Source organism: Podarcis muralis, chromosome 11 (assembly GCF_964188315.1).
Source record: "Podarcis muralis chromosome 11, rPodMur119.hap1.1, whole genome shotgun sequence".
Classification (NCBI taxonomy): domain Eukaryota; kingdom Metazoa; phylum Chordata; class Lepidosauria; order Squamata; family Lacertidae; genus Podarcis; species Podarcis muralis.
In genome coordinates this window covers 22,484,252-22,499,622 of record NC_135665.1, presented here as the reverse complement: position 1 = coordinate 22,499,622, position 15,371 = coordinate 22,484,252, and the positions used below count along the sequence as shown (strand labels likewise).

The 15,371-nt window shown below is 41.0% G+C and overlaps 1 pseudogene; it reads right to left on the bottom strand.

The window, feature by feature from the left end:
* Nucleotides 1-15,371, bottom strand: part of LOC144329170 (CCAAT/enhancer-binding protein alpha-like) — a 181,402-nt pseudogene that overhangs the window by 60,742 nt on the left and 105,289 nt on the right.

The window sequence follows — 15,371 nt, the reverse complement described above, 5'->3', positions numbered from 1 at the left end:
CTGAATTTTTAAAAAATGATTTATTAGACTTTATTTGCAAGAGACTGATTTGCTGGTCTTACTATGAACTGGTGATTTATGTAACTTTTTTGAATACAGATTTTATTCTGTTAGCTTACAATTCCTCATTAAGACTCATGTTTTACAATCAGCAGTTATTTGCCTATTTAAAATCGACCCATTTTATTTTACTATAATGGCTCTGTAAAATATTACCTCATTGGTAAGCTATTATGGAAGTGACAAATTAATTCTAACAGAAAATATTGTTTTGGTTATTATTTGAATTGTGTAGTTGAACATCTCTGGATCTCTATTTTTCTCTTTAATATTTCATAAATAAGTGATCCTCAGAGATGGAAGCACTAACTTCAGAAATTCTCACAGTTGTCAGATATTCAACTTGCCTATGGGATCAGGTGCGAGAACCGACTCTTTCCTGTATCATTGTGGGTTGAAAGGGCACTTTGAAGAACAACACTCAGTTTTGAACAATGGCCTGTGTACCGAAATAGAAAACTTTCATACCAAGTGAAGAAAAGGCATGAAAAGGAGTCACAGAATATATTATCTCAGATTTAGCTTCACTGAGACTGTAGTTAAGTTGAAAAGCTTTGATACAGTATTTCCTCTTATTTATAGTAAAAAGAAAAAAGCAAACAAATTCTGGAGCAAAGGTAATGTGTTGCAGACAAGATTTACACACAGGTCCATTATAACTGAGAGAAAAACAATGTGTAGCAAGTTAAGTTAAGCAAGGTGAATGCAGAGCATGTAGAAAGAGTAGTTAATAGAATTTTAAAAAGTGGAACCAGCAACAAAATGTGTGCATAGTGCATAGTGTGTTCCCATTCACTGTTCCAGCCATGCTCCCCTCCACAATACCGCATTCTATTCCCCCTCCCTGCTGCCACCATTGTCAGCCACCATCCCATGGCCATTTCTCAATTCCATTTTTAAAGGCTATTTTTTTAAAAAAAGAATTCATCACCTTAAGATGCAACATCACAATCACCACCATTATTATTATTATTATTATTATTATTATTATTATTATTATTATTATCTTCTGTCAACCTTGCATTTTTGCTACATAATCATCAGTGGCACTCATAGTTTGAACAGAAAAAGAAGGAACACGTGGGACCAACAACAAAACATAGATGTGTGGAGTGCTACTATTTCCAGGATATTCCATGCTATCCCTCCTACTTCCTAGCTTACAATTTGCCCCCCCCCCCAACAATTGATTACCATTCCATGTCCACATTGGGCTGTTTTGGGATACCAATCCCTCGGGTTTCCCCCTAAAGATTTTTTTATGCATCTTTTAACCCTGGGCTTCCTCCAGACTTGCAGATTCTTTCTCCTAGTGCATAAATGGTACTGTTTTGGCTTCAGGGATTGAGACTCAGAGAAATGAGATCATTATTAATATATATGGTCTTATGAAGAGTCCTGGATAATTTTCTGCTAAGTTAAGGTTAGGCATGCCAGCTGAGTAAAGATTCTTCACTCTGCTTGTCCTACCATTAACAACATGTCCTAATGAGAGCCCATAGTGGAAGCAAGTGAGGCAGAGTTGCCTAGAGTAATGATCTGGGTAAAAAGGTAAAGGACCCCTGGATGGTTAAGTCCAGTCAAAGGCAACTATGGGGTTGTGGCACTCATCTCACTTTCAGGCTGAGGGAGCTGGTGTTTGTCCACAGACAGTTTTCCAGGTCATGTGGTCAGCATGACTAAACCGCTTCTGGCACAAAGGAACACTGTGACAGAAGCCAGAGTGCACGGAAACACCGTTTACCTTCCCGCTGCAATGACACCTATTTATCTACTTGCACTGACGTGCTTTCGAACTGCTAGGTTGGCAGGAGCTGGGACAGAGCAACGGGAGCACAGTCCATCACGGGGATTCGAACCGCCGACCTTTTGATTGGCAAGCCCAAGATGCTCAGTGGTTTAGACCACAGTGCCACCCGCGCCCCAAGTAATGATCAGGCAGAAACTGGGTGTAGCAATTTAAAATGGAGTCAAGAAATGAGTAGTCAGGCATAAGTCCTTCAGGACCTTGGACAGATCCCACAGGGAAAATGCCCTGTCTGAAAAGTGCTGGGTTCTGACTGAGCTCAGCCTGTCTACCTCTCCCAATTGCCACCCTTTGTTGGAGAAAGGAGGTCTTTAAAGGGCTGCAGTCCTTGTCTATCTGCTAATTCCTCTCAAGCACAGTGGCATGTAAGATCTTGAAAGTAAGGGTGCTGGACCCCTTGATGAGGTTTGGCCCAGGGGCTGCAGTGGCAGAAGTCTCTCTCTCTTTTTAATTTGTTTAATCATTTTTTTGATAAAAACATCAACCGCCAAAGACACATACAACAAAAACCATAATAACACAATTTGACAATTTGGATTTGAATACACTGATATACCTGTGACCACACCTTTTTTAACAATACAGTGGTACCTTGGGTTACAGATGCTTCAGGTTACAGACGCTTCAGGTTACAGACTCCGCTAACCCAGAAATAGTACCTCAGGTTTAGAACTTTGCTTCAGGATGAAAACAGAAATTGTGTGGCGGCGGCGTGGCAGCAGCGGGAGGCCCCATTAGCTAAAGTGGTACCTCAGGTTAAGAACAGTTTCAGGTTAAGAACGGACCTCCAGAACGAATCAAGCTCTTAACCTGAGGTACCACTGTATTTCCCCACCTCTCTCTCCTCCCCCTACTTCCCACCACTATCCGCCTTATCGCTTAAATATTCGTTCCAGATTTCTTCATATTTATCCATTCTTATTTTGCGTCGACATGCAATTCGTTCGTATGTAGCTAATCTGTCCATATTATCAATCCATGCGCTCAGTGGAATCTTTGTGCAGCTCTTCCAAGTCATCAAAACAAGATTATTTTGCTTCTAATATAACATGGCACATCCATTTTTTTTGACCCCTTGAAATCTTTCACGTTTCTGGAATACAATTTAGAATTAAATTCAGTTCCCCTAAATAACAATTTCTTTTTATTACTCTTGCTATAAATATCCTCACCTCGCACCAAAATGATCTTATCATCAGACAGTTAATCAACATATGTACTAAGTTCTCCTTTTTACTCCAGTGGCAGAGGTCTTGGTTCAGTTACCACAGGTTCATTACTGGACTTATGCTCATTGGTGTCAGAGTCCATATCTAGTGCTTCTGTGGGTTATGATACTGGCTCTGCTGATTATGTTAGTTCTCTCTCTGGGTCAGTATTCAAGTCACTGCTGGAAGTCTGAGTCATGGCGAAAACACAATAAAATAAAATAAAATAAACACACTCATATTTAAAATGTTCAAAAACAGAATCTCATTAAATAATGATGTGATACAAGTATTGCTCATGGTTTGGGATGAGAGACAGAGTTCGGTATTGGTCCAGCTTTAGTTATAGCCAACTTTAATTAAAGATAGTAAGAGCATACTGAGCTAGAGTTGCTAAAAAGAAGCATTGTTGCTGGCGATTTTCCTGAAAGGTGCTTACCATTTCTTACTTGTACTGACTTCTGAGGAAATGCTACCCAGGAGGCTACTAAGTCTCAGTTCAATGTTTATTTTGTGATATGAAAAAGAGGAATGAAAATGTGATGTTGTAATTGAATATTATCTGTGACTTGTTATAAAATGAAAAATTTGTTGCTTTTGATTTCTGTTTGTAAAATGAGATTTGTGCTATTTTTTTTAAAAAAAGAATGTTGGGGCATTACGTCTATTATTGTGGGTCTATTTTAAATTTTTATTAATTTAAAAATAAAACATGCTATAGATTTTGGCGTTCTTTAAACCTTTGCAGCATCACTGTAGGCCTGATAGAGACATTTAGTAAACCAATATTACTACCTTGAGTCATTTTATTACACTGAGCTACCCAACAGGAAATTGTAGGTAATGGAAAGTAAACGTGCACGATACACATGTGCAATCATATGTTTGCTATGTTCACATGCTACATTTCATGGTCTTACATGTAAAACATCCCAAGTGTACACCTAGAGTGTAATGTGTGAAATGGCTCTCAGTTTCCATTTCGATATCATTATTGCATCTTAACTGTAAATGGTTCTACTCAAAAGGAAACCCCATTGTTTTCCATGTAGCTTTCAAATGATGTGATCAAGACTGAAGGCTGCAAGCAGAAAAGTCATTCCTTCTGCTGAAACAGTCTGAAATACGCATATTGAATTCAATATGAACACAAAAGACAGCTGCAGACAAGGCAATCTACCTCCCTAGGTTGCACAATTAGTTATTCTGTAGTTACACTGTTAAATGTTACATATATTACACATGGGCTGCCTTATATGGAGCCAGACAACAGATCCATCAAGGCCATTAGTTCCTACCACTGGTTGGCAATGGTGGTTAGGGTTTCAGAAAGGGCCTTTCCCAACTCTCCCAGAGATACTGGGGATTGAACCTGATCTATATGTAGATCACGCATAGGCAAACTGGGCCCCCCAAATGTTTTGGGACTACAACTCCCATCATCCCTAGCTAACAGGACCAGTGGTCAGGGATGATGGGAGTTGTAGTCCCAAAACATCTGGAGGGCCGGGTTTGCCTATGCCTGATGTAGATCATGTGCTCTACCACTGAACCATGGGCTCCTTTCTTATGATAAGGCCTGTGCTAGCTATTCTGTTAGTGCTGGTCACATATATTAGGCAGATGGATGGGTGGAAGTGGACAATTAGCCTTATTCTGGGTGACGCTAACTGGTTCAGGATGCATTCGTATAAGCTGGAAATATTTCAGAGATTAGAAAACTGATAACTGATAAGTTATTGGATATTTTTAGCTGGAGAAAAAAGACGACGGTGGTAGGATATGCTGACAAATATGTAGAAATCTGAAAAAATGCCCACCTGTAATTGTAACATCAGGTGATTGACAGGTAGGCAGCTCCACCTACATATCAAATTTATCCTGGGGAGATGAAAATCTGCAGATACTGTATGATCACTATCATGTAGCTAGGTGTGCAAGTAGTAAAGATATATGTGCATTTTTACCTTGTTAGATGCCAGTGTTTGACAACTTTTATTTTCAGGGTCCAGATCTTTGCAACACTTTATTCATGATGCTCGACTATGGCTGCATTCGCGTAACAGTTTATTCCATTTCCCTGATGTTTCCATCACTGTTAATTTCCGCATTATTTCTGAGAAGCCCACTTCTAGAAAACTAATGGAATATAGTGCATGTTTAGAGGTCATTTTCATGTTGTTTTATTCCAGGAAAAAAAACCTGTCAGCAGCCCACCTAACCTGGAAAATTGCTGGAGTAAAATGACAAAAAATTGGGGCGGTATCCTGACATAAAGTTCTTTCCTGCTTTTTTCATGTGGCAATCACTGGGGAATAAAAACACACATGTGCAGAAAGGTTGGGTAGTTGTTGTGACCTTGTCTAATGAAATTTAGTGTCACTTGCCAGTATATCCCTCAAAAGGCCACAGTTCCATAACATAACACGTACTGCAGTCTGAAAGGAACATTAGAGAACTGTACAGAAGAGTGAGCATTATAAACAGGAAAATGAATGCAATATTCCCCATGTCTGAATTCAGTCTTAATCAGCAGTGTCCTTTCCACTCAACATGAGTAGACACCATGCGTCGGAAAGGGCATGGAATGTGTCTGAAAAGTAATTTTAAAATTCTATGTTTAGTCAATCTTTCAAGGTGTTTTTAATATTCCCAAAGCCTCAGATTTCTGTTTAGATTGTTGATTTCTTTTTCAGCAAGCTGTTACCATGTTAACGCAAGGAGATAATCACTGTTATTGTAAATGTTACATAATAAAGGGTTTTTAAGGCGGAAGTCTCAAAAGATTTCAAAACCCTTTTTTAAATGCTAAGCACACACCTGAGGTATAGAGCTGCATAGCCTTATCACTGGCCCTTGAGATGTGCACTTGAGAGAGAATTAAAGTGAGACACAGGTGCAGAAAAAGGAGCATGCATTTTTTTAAAAAAATCCAAATCCGTAGGAGAAGGATGTAGTCTGATGGAACCTCTAGCTAGTAAAGTGCTTTCTCAGATTCTGCCCCTCCCCACTAAGAAGATGTTTCTGGTAACACATGCCCATTTCCATGAAAACAATTCCCATAAGAAAGGCTTTATGTTCAGAAGCAGCGGCAACCAGTTCTTTTTCTCAAATGCAAGTTAAAAAAATGTGTGCAAACATGTTTTTAAAACGAAGTCTTTCCATGATTATGGAATAATTTCATAAAGCGTATCTGTGAAATGGATCCCTTTCTCAAACACCATGCTTCCTCCAAACCACTCATTTCAGAGCCAAACAACAGCAGCCATGTTTTATTTGCGTATTTTAAATGTTTAAAACCAGGACTAGGGAACCTGGGACCTTCCAGACATTTCCATACTGCGGTTCCCATCATCCTTGACCTGACCTTTGAACCTGCTGGCTGGGGTTCATGGGATCTGAAGAACCTCTGAAGGGTTACAGGTCCCACACCCATGTCTTAAAGCCTTTGTTAGCATAGCTAGTAATTTGCAACAGAAAGGATATGTAAAATGGATAGGAATAGGATAAAGAAAATATTTAAAAATTCAAAAATCCCATTGTTTCCAAAAAGTGGTGTAAGTTATTCAACATCTATATGCACATTTCAGGTGTTCAGAGTGCTTTGCATGCATTATCTCAGTCATCTTTACAAAGTTATCAGTGTTGTGACTGGTTGAGGTTGAGGGGATAGTGGCCTACCTAAAGCTACCCAGTGAGTTCGTGGCTGAGAGGGAATCTGATCTGTCACAGCTCACCCACTCCTAACCATGGCTTTTTATCAGTACTTTTGTTTTCATTCAACAAGAGTAGAATTCATGCTGCTGCGTGAAGGTGGCCAGGCAATGTTTACAAGCAGCGACTTGCATCCCACAAATTGTGAGGATAGTTCTGCTAGTGAAATGGGGCTCTCAGCTTTCCATCAGACCACCAAAAGCAGCTTCAGAAGATTGGGACAAGTTCTGGAAGAGCATGAGTTGTAAGAAGAGGTGCAACCTGGGTGGCTGCAGCGTAAATGGGAGGCCAGCTCTTGAACAAGTAAAAAGCACTAATGCTTCACTGTATAGCTCTATTCAGCCATTATCAGACAGAAGAGGCAATGTGAGTACAGTGGTACCTCGGGTTAAGAACTTAATTTGTTCTGGAGGTCCGTTCTTAACCTGAAACTGTTCTTAACCTGAGGTACCACTTTAGCTAATGGGGCCTCCCGCTGCCGCCGCGCCGCTGCTGCACAATTTCTGTTCTCATCCTGAAGCAAAGTTCTTAAACTGAGGTACTATTTCTGGGATAGCGGAGTCTGTAACCTGAAGCGTCTGTAACCTGAAGTGTCTGTAACCTGAGGTACCACTGTACTGCAAGGCTGTTGGACCATGCATTTAGCCCTAACTAATGGAACTCTCCTTGGCTTCAGGGCCAGCTCACCCATGAGGCAAGGTGAGGCGACCGTCTCAGGTGGCAGGATCCACACAGGCCGCAAATCTGGACTACAAGGAATACATCACCAGTTGTTGCTGCTGCTGCTGTGGTAGCAGCAATAATTGCAGCATGCTTCTTGGAGGCTGGATCTGCTGCCTCCTTGTCAGCCCCCCCCCCCCATGGCCTCTACAGTGGCCTCTTGGTGAGTGGGAGGCACTGTTGGTCTCCTCTCACCCTTTGTTTATGATGCAGATTTTCACTCATCCCTTCTTCCATGGTTTGTGGTAGGCATTTTGTGGTTTGCCTCAGGTGCTGGAATGTCTTGGGCTGGTCCTACATTGCCAAAAGGGAAATGCTGTTGTATCTATGGAGGGTTTCCATCCAACTGACAACATTGCTCTTCCTGCTGCAGAAGGACACTCTCCACATGAAAGGCACCAGGAGAGTCTTGTGAGCTTGGGAACGGGGCCAAACATTCAGCCCCGTAGAAACCCTTTGCCCCGAGAAGAACTACCAATGAAAGAAGAATGGCAGACGAAATTAATGGACTATGCAGAATTAGATAAGATGACAGAAGGATTTGAAACCTGGGGGGTCATAGATTCTCAGAGGACTGGAGTAAATATGTGAATTATTTGAAAAGCAATTGTAATCAACAGATTTGCGCTGGTAGGATCGCAAGAAGTTTTGTAAGGAGGACTGTGCGAAATATTGCAGAGAAAAGCATGAAGAGAATTATTAGTGAAAGACTATTAAAAGTAATAGTGAAACTAATGAAATGCAGATTAAGTGATAAAGACTGAAAAATCTTCAGATGTGGTTGATGGAAGTCCAAAACATTGTATAAGACAAGAAAATATGTTGTATGATTTTTAGAAATTTTATGTAAAAATCAATAAAAATAGATTTTAAAAAACCCTTTGCCCCTGTGTTGCCTCTTACGTCTGCTAACACCTGAGTACCTCCCAGATAAATTCATGGATCGCATTTCTGCATAGTCACCAATTTCAAATGTGATATGTGCCATTATTTCACCAGCAGAGAATGGTTCTTTGTGAGCGTCAACATTTAAATTGTTGCAAAGATGGAAAATGTGAATATGAATTTGTCACACAGAAGATATGGAGAGTAAAATCTGTACGTAAGTTCCTTTTTTGTGTGGGTGGTTTTTTTTTATAAACTAGTTTCTGATTTATGCAGGCTGATGTTTGATGTAAAAATGCATCCTATAACTGAAATACACCTTCCCTCCCCCTGCTGCAGGTATCCTTGTCAGTCTCTTTAGAGTTGAACAGGGCAATCCTGTACCTTAGAGGTCAGCCTCACCTAGTACAGTGGGACTTACTCCCAAGGAAGTGTGTCTCAAATTGCAGCTTAACTGTGTTTCATTCAATTTTACAGTAGATGCATCCATTCTAAATCTTAGATGAGCTGCCTTGATCTCCTCCGTGTCATCTCTTTTCTGCCTGCATCTGAAAGTGTAGCAACCAAAACTCTCATGCACTACTCCCACTGAGATCTCATCATTCCTTGAATAGATTGTTTTTGTTGATGCATCCTAAAACTGAATTTGCTTCCCGACTCAGGCTCATCCTATGATACTTAAATCCTTCTCATCATTGTTTCTGACAGGACAGTAAACCTCAAATTGTATTTATGCTTTTGTTCTTCCACCTTGTCTCTTATGCAGTATGTTACATCAATCCTTAATTTAACTGTACTGATTTCCTATACTGTACTGATTTTGTTCTAATTAAATTCATCACTGCTGCTTTGAATTCCAACCCTGGTTGTTGTTAAAATAGCATGTGTTATGGCAAAATTTTCTTTGTTCAAGTACTCCACCAACATATGTGAGATCCCATTAGTGTTTGACCTGCTATATTAATAGTTGTTCATATTTTGTTCCTTTATTTAACCTTCTTTGCTGTGGCTAATTGATGGGAATAGCATACAGACTATGCCAAAGGCTTTCCTGAATGTCTGTACATGATGGGACAGTTTAAAGACAATGTCAAACTATGGTTTGACCCTACGTGAAAAAGGCTCAATCATTGGGGATCAATGTCAGTAGTCTTTGGACTACAGTTAGGATGTAAAATTTATTAAGCTGCCTTTAACTCTGTGGGGTGTATCCAGGGATGGAAGGCTCTGACCATTTTGGTTCTCTCAGTTTCTCATTTGTTCGCTCTTAAATTCAGCTCTACACATTTTGCATCAACTCTTTTAAAAAAATAATCTGCATGAAAATTGATCAGCATTAAATGAACAGATTTTTATATGCAGTTTTGAATAATGTACACATTTCTGCAAGCCGTTTCCCCTACTATAATGCATATTTTGGCATGTTATTTTCGCTAAAAAACCACTTTAAGGGTTGCTTCTAAACAAGCAGTACAGAAATGTTAATGAAATAAACAAATAAAGAATACCTACATTGTTTTGCACACATTCCCCTAACATATGCAACAGGAAAACGAATGCAATATTCATCACGTCTGAATACAACCTTGACATAGGCGGAAGCAACATGGATCAGAATCCTGAGTTCTAAATCATACAGGCATCCTGCACATATACAGCAGGCAGAAATTTGCCCTGAATGCCTGATAAGCTGGGATAAGTTGCTTGATAAAGGTAAAGGTACCCCTGACCGTTAGGTCCAGTCGCGGACAACTCTGGGGTTGCGGTGCTTATATCGCTTTATTGGCCGAGGGAGCCGGTGTACAGCTTCCAGGTCATGTGGCCAGCATGACTAAGCCGCTTCTGGCGAACCAGAGCAGCGTACGGAAACACTGTTTATCTTCCCGCCGGAGTGGTACCTATTTATCTACTTGCACTTTGACATGCTTTCGAACTGCTAGGTTGGCAGGAGCAGGGACTGAGCAACAGGAGCTCACCCCATCGCGGGGATTCAAACCGCTGACCTTCTGATTGGCAAGCCCTAGGCTCTGTGGTTTAACCCACAGCGCCACCCGCGTCCCTAAGTTGCTTGATAAGCAGGGTTAAAAGTGCATCCCTGCAGCCTCTTTGTGTTCATGACCATTGGAAGCCCACTCAGAGCATTGGTCCACCTAGCTCCATATTATTGTCTGCTCTGACTGACAACAGCTCTCCGGGGTTTCAGACGGTGGATATTCCCATTCCTATCTGGAGATGCTGGGGAAGAAAACTGTGACCTTTGGGATGCAAAGCAGATGCTCTATCGTTCTGGTCCTTCTTCATGAGAATGATGACTGAATAGAGCTTTGGGTTTCTTTGGATATAACTCTACACACTTATTATTTCTTTAAGCCCTCCTTACTGACAAAGCCCTCCCCCTCCATTTCCTTTCTTTGTGCCTTTCTGTCCTTCAAACATTCATTGTACTGCCCCTTTGGCTTTCTTCCACTGTCGTCCTGACGCTTTCTTTTGGAGTCTGAAGCTGGCAAATTGCAGCAACCATGTCCCATTTGACAAACAAGATGGAGCCTCCCAGTGTTCAAGAGATTCACTCCCAAAGTTGCTAAAAGCTGCTGGTTGTTTGGTATTGTGCATATTTTGAAATAAAATGTTCAGCAGAGCTGAAATTTACTAAATTTGAACACTTAGCCATCTGGAGCATTAGATGCTTAATTACCGCAGAAAGAGTTGTGAATTAACAATATGAGACAGCTTCCACTTTCCAGTGGAAGATTTTGATTAGGTTTGAGCCTTTTATTCCTCACAAAAAGGAAATATGCAAGTAGGTCACGTCCTGCCTACAACTAATGCCTTCTTTCAGTTGATTTTTTTCTCCTCACAAAAATCTTATCTTTGTCAGAAGCTTTATACAGAAGTGGTAAAACTCCTATCTTTTAAAGTAAAGTAGTGATGACGACAATTAAATAAGAAATGGAGAAAAACACCAGACACAGAAGAGTATTTCATCTCTCTCTCTCTCTCTCTCTCTCTCTCTCTCTCTCTCTCTCTCTCTCACACACACACACACACACACACACCACTCTCTCATATTCTGCAAGGGCTTGACTTACTGGGATTTCAATGTTAACTGTTTGTAATATTTGCATATGATGAGCTCCTTGAAAAAAATACAAACTTGAGTGGCGGACATTGAGAATGAAACAAGAAAACCTTTGTCCCTCTTGCCCAAGGCAAGTAAAAGTATAATACTCCTGCCCTGCTTGCCAAGAGGCCTTCAGTCAACACTCCTAGCATTTCTGACAACTGAGACAACGGTTAGGCCTAAAGGCATTCAAACGTGACATTTCAAATAGAAGGTGCACTGAGGTGTAAGAACCGTGGAGTGGATTTTCCTGCAATACAAAGATAAATTTACAGTCGGTTGCATTCCAGTGCTTTTCATTGCAGGCTTCCCTCCCCCAATTGTGCTGCATCGGGGAATAAAATTTACAAGTTGCTTGAGACAGTAGCTTTTAGTGCTCTTTTGAAAAGAGGAGTAAAATTTACAAGTTGCTGATTAAGGGTTGCAGCACACCACATTATTGGTTTTTTGTGGTTTCCAGAAAGTCAAATTTGCTAAACATTTTTTACGAGCCGGCTTGATTTTCACTGCAGCAAGAGGGGAGTGTCTGTGGGACAGTGTCCAAAACAGTCCAAGAGCAATTCTCCCTTCATGAGAAAACTGCGCTAACCGCTTAATCATGACTAGGGGGGGGGGGGGGGCGATTATCTGTCCTAAATACAGTGCATTCTACTTGTTCCATATGCGCTTATTGGGAGAATCTATTACCACCGATGCCACCCCTCCCCCGCATGTGTATGGTAACCAGCATGGTAGTGATTTGCAATCAGTGCTAAATGTTGTAGCTTCGTTTTCAAGTTACATCTGCTGGATGGGGATGGCTTTTGATCATTCCATAGGGTGGCTTCATCACACAGTGAGTTTTTGTATGTAGGGGCTCACCAAACACAGACCCGCCAACATTTCTCTGATGAAAATAGGGACGTCCTATATAATAATAATAATAATTAATAATACTGTTTATACCATACCCATTTGACTGAGTTGCCCCAGCTACTCTAGGCAGCTCCCAACTTATTAAAATATATATAAAAAATTAAACATAAAAAAATTCCCTATACAGGGCTGCCTTCAGATGTCTTCTAAAGGTTGTATAGTTACTTAACTCCTTGCCTCGGGGGTTGCATAACTCCATATCCTGCAATATTTCTCCAATGAAAATAGGGGAAAAGAAGGACATTCTGGGATCAAATCAGAAACCAGGACAGCTTCTGTAAATCTGGGACTGTCCCTGGAAAATATGGATCCTTGGAGGGTATTCAATGAGCACTCACTGCTTCCGTCAATGGGCTTTGGATCACACAACTCTCATTAGCCCTAGCCTTAAAGGTGTGATAAGGGACATCTGTGCTCAGCTTCAGTTTTCAGAAATCCCGGCAGTTACTAATGCAGACTAACAAATCAGGCCGCAAAGATCTATTTCTCCACAGAAGCCTCCCTGCTTACCCAGCTGAAGAGCAGGTCTGATCTCCAAAGAAACCACAGCGAAAGAAAGGGCTGGGATAGTGGACTCAGAAAACACGCCATGCCTTAATCCATACAGAGAGGAGAAGCAATCATAACGAATGTCCCTCACATATGTAAAGGCTAAAGTCATGTTGTGGTGATTGTGATCTTTTTTTGCGATGTCACTGCATCAAAATGAATGTGTGAACTAGCTTGAACTCCCCCACCTCTACATAAGCATCTGTGCTGTTGTTGGCAGGGGTGGAAGAAGGGAGGGTGCAGTGGGTGCGGTCCGACATGGGTGTCACTACTTAGGGGGGTGACAAAATGCTGGGCGGCACTCACCGCGGGGCCTGCAGCGCGTCTGAGCCACGCGTCTCTCCTGGTAGAGACACGGTGTCTTGGGAGCGCGCCGGTTCCGTGTTGCCCAAAGGTCCGCCCACTGTCTCCCCCCAGCTGTAGGGCAGGAGGAGTGGAAGGAGGCAATTATTATTATTATTATTATTATTATTATTATTATTATTATTACCCTGCCCAGCTGGTTTGGTTTCCCCAGCCACTCTGGGCAGCTCCCAACAGAATATTAAAAACACGATAAAACATCAAACATTAAAAGCTTCCCTAAACAGGGCTGCCTTCAGATGTCTTCTAAAAGTCACACAGTTGTTTATTTCCTTGACATCTGATGGGAGGGCGTTCCACAGGGTGGGTGCCACTACCAAGAAGGCCCTCTGCCTGGTTCCCTGTAACTTGGCTTCTCGCAGTGAGGGAACCGCCAGAAGGCCCTCGGTGCTGGATCTCAGTGTCTGGGCAGAATGATGGGGGTGGAGACGCTCCTTTAGGCAGACTCTAGAGGCCCCGCTGTCCGCCCTGCCCCTTTGGGTGGCTCTCCCTGCCCCTGGGCACCCTGCCCTGGGTGCCTGAGCGGCTTCCTGCGCCACTGGTTGTTGGTGACCTGTTTTAAGGTTTGGAGCTTGTTAGTAGACTTATTCCCACTTTCTTGTAACTTGAAAGAACATTTGGGGCTACACACAAAGTGGCAGAGAGTGATGGCACATTAAAGTAAGGCTTTGTGATATGACAAGGGCAAGGCTTAGCTGTACCCCAATGACAGAGCACAGCTCTTCAACCAGTGTTTAGCCTGTTTCTGAACAGACTTGAAATCAGGACATTACATTTAAAACCTTGTAGCTTTTGAAAATAAGCATGCCATTGGCTTCATCTCCTTGGCTTTTGAAAAGTTTCTAGTAGCACCCTCTGTGCTTTATAATTCTAGTACTGTAGAAGTTTCAATGGAGGGTGAAAAGCAGCGTCATGTTCTTTGAAAAGGTGGGAAATTCAACTAGAATGCAGTCAGCTTAAATCATGAGAGACACATGTTTCACACTAACTCCCTCAGGCTAATTTATGACAAAATTTAATTTAATCGTACCAGGGGGTACAAGTATACACTTTTTGCATCAATTTCACATTTCAGACTGGTTGATTCAGCATGACTTCCTGGAATTGAAGCAAAACATATTAAAGCATTCAGTATGCAGGACAATTTTTCTAGCCAAAGCAAAATCTCCTTAAGCTACACATATAACTTGACGTTACTAAAAAAAAATAAAGAATGAATTAATTCATCGAGGAATTTTGGCTAAGGGATCGCTGTTCTGCCCTGCTATTGTTAACATAAATATTTGACAGATGAAGCTGTTTAACATGACAGCTGAATGTATAGATAGTGGGTATCTAGCTAAAATAAAACCCAAATTTTGGTTTATCTTTAAAAAAGGCACAATAGAATATTGTCATATTTTATCTCGGATTCTCATATCATTTGTTTAATTTTCTGTCCTTCTCTACTCATGTTGCTATATCTGTACAAATCAATAACAATTCTTCATGGCAAGTGCATAATCTACAAATGATGTGTGTGTTTTTTAAAAAAATTGCCTATTTGTTCCTAATTCATAAGGAATCACAAAAAATCACATAAAACAAATCTAATCACCTACATGTTTAACTAAGGCTACAAACGTATATTTACTTGTGGGCCCTTAATCTCCAGAAAGTGAGAGGAAGCTGTTTTGAACCATTTTTTATTTTTGTGCAAGAAAACAGAATTTCTATCACCAGTAGATCATTTTCTTCTACCTATCACCTCTGGATTTTATCAGGGATCAGTTGAAGAATAAGTCAAGCCATAGTTTTTAGTTTTTTGTTTTTATTTTAGTTCAGGGAAAAGTGTGTTTATGTGTATGTCTCTATCCATATATGTGAAACATAGAAAGTGAGATAGAACAGTAAGGCTTCATTCGCTGTATCGCCCTTCTATTATTCCACACTTCCTGTGGTTTTTCAGATTGTTAACTAACCACGGCTACTGCTAATCTGTTCTTCTGTGTGTGTCATTTGCTGGACACTGTCCAATAGAGAGAGTGGA